Source organism: Fukomys damarensis, unplaced genomic scaffold (assembly GCF_012274545.1).
Source record: "Fukomys damarensis isolate Sample0158 unplaced genomic scaffold, DMR_v1.0_HiC HiC_scaffold_93, whole genome shotgun sequence".
In the NCBI taxonomy this organism is placed as follows: domain Eukaryota; kingdom Metazoa; phylum Chordata; class Mammalia; order Rodentia; family Bathyergidae; genus Fukomys; species Fukomys damarensis.
The window spans coordinates 3859-6201 of NW_022901005.1; the positions used below are offsets into that span (position 1 = coordinate 3859).

Below are 2343 nucleotides of genomic sequence, written 5' to 3' on the forward strand. Positions count from 1 at the left end.
ACCCCGTATGGTGAAAGTGATGGCAGTGTGACATATATGGACCAAGGGGATTGATGAAAATACTTGGGTAGGTTCTCTTTTCTTCAGCGTTTCTCCCTCCCACAGTTCTCCCACGCGTCATCTTATCTACCCTTGTTTCTCCACAGCGCTCCCATCCTCTTACAGAGGAATAACAAATATTAATTCTATGACATTTGGGAGCAACCGGATACACGAAGTGTAGACAGTATTGAACTCTGTGGTGACTTCGGAGTCTCATGCCAGGGAAATTTCTAGAGCATCCCCTGACCAAACCGCAGGCACTGCCGTATTCAGTTACACAAAGAAAGGGGCCTGAGGCGTGCCAATTGCGTCACACATAAGGGGCTAAAACTGCATGAGACAACACATTAACCTCCCACAGAGAGCGGCTCCTTTGTTCGCAGGCCCAAAGGGAGGGCAGGGATTCTGAGTGGGCAGGCCGGGCAGTGTAGGAGCCAGTGCTCAGGAGCAGAAGGGCTTCTCACTGCGGCTCTGTGAGTGAAAAGGGAGCAGGGACGGGGCCCCGTGACGCTGCTCCCCCTGCCTCTTACCCACATCAACACATCTTCTCTTCCTCATCTGTTTCATAAACATAGAATTGAAACAAGAGCTCCTGTGTGTTTTTATATTTTTAAATGAAGAGAATAAGATTGAATCATATCCCTTGATTTTACATTAAAGGGGCAAATTTAACAGGATATGTGACCCTGAATATGGTTACATCCGAGACTTTCACGGACGGCATCTCATCCATAGCTTTATTTGAGTCTCACAAGACACAGCCGAGTGGTCACTAACAATTGGCAACTGACGGTGACTTATAAGAAAGCGCAGATAGAATGCACCCAGTGAGTAATATTATCATTGTTTTAAAAATTGCATAATGTCATGTGCATCATAAATTAATTTGCTTACGATGTTTCACACATTCTCAGCACCGTTGAATGTCATCCATTATGTTTTGCAGATGAGCCTCTTGCCATCTACACCTTCTCCTCATTCACGAAGCCATGCAGCTGAACAACAATGTGACCAAGTTCATTCTACTTGGGTTGACACAAGACCCTGTTAGGAAGAAAGTAGTTTTTGTCGTTTTTTTGCTTTTCTATCAGGGGACACTGATGGGAAACGTGCTGATTATCACCACCATCAAGAGCAGTTGGGCACTTGGGAGTCCAATGTACTTCTTCCTTTTCTACTTTTCCTTATCTGATACCTGCTTCTCCACGTCCATTGTCCCTAGAACCATTGTGGACACCTTTGTAAAGCAGACCACTATTACTTTCCGTGAGTGCCTAATCCAAGTCTTCTCCTTGCATTTGTTTGGCTGCCTGGAGGTCTTCATCCTGATTCTCATGGCCGTGGACCGCTACGTGGCCATCTGCAAGCCCCTGCACTACACGACCATCATGAGCTGCAGGGTCTGTGCAGTGTTGATGGTCGTGGCCTGAGTGGGGTCCTGTGTGCATTCCTTAGCTCAGATTTTCCTGGCCTTGAGCCTGCCTTACTGTGGTCCCAATGTGATCGATCACTATTTCTGTGACCTGGAGCCCCTGCTGGAACTCGCCTGTGCAGACACCTACATGGTCAACCTGCTGCTGGTGTCCAATAGTGGGACCATCTGTACAGTCAGCTTTGTCTTGCGATGTTCAACTATGTTGTCATCCTGCATTCTCTCAGAAACCACAGCGCTGAAGGGAGGAGAAAAGCCCTCTCCACCTGCATCTCCCACATCACTGTGGTTGTCTTGTTCTTTGTACCTTGCATGTTCATCTACACACGCCCTGCCACCACCTTCCCCATGGATAAGATGATAGCTGTGTTTTATACAGTTGGGACACCTCTGCTCAACCCTCTGATTTACACAATGAGGAATGCAGAAGTGAAAAATGCCATGAGGAAATTGTGGAGCAAGAAACTGATCTCAGATGATGGGAGATGAATGGAATTTAGCAAACTTTCTTCATAGTTTTTCAATTGGCCTAAAAGTCCAGAGAAAAATACCATTTTCTCATAGTGGCTTTAATCCAGCACCACCTGGAGCTACGTCAGGCTCTTTTGGAAAAGAGGCATTAGGAACACATGCACGGGTTCACTTGTGTTGACTTTATGCCTCAGAAGAACTGACATTGATGTAAGGACAACTGCCTTAATGCTGTTCACTGTTCATGTCTCTCACTCTGCACCATGTATATCTGGTTTAAACAATGACACAAGCTTCACTTTATTATGGGACAATGTGCAAAGAAACCTAAGACTTGGGTATTGTACTTAAGATTCTTTCATATGTTTACTAAAAGCCAACTAGAACAATGGCAGAAC

The 2343-nt window shown here is 45.7% G+C and overlaps 1 pseudogene; it reads left to right on the forward strand.

Moving 5' to 3' along the window:
* Nucleotides 1-1001: 1001 nt before the first annotated feature.
* LOC104875642 lies at nucleotides 1002-2131 on the forward strand (annotated as a pseudogene).
* The last annotated feature ends 212 nt before the right edge of the window (nucleotides 2132-2343 follow it).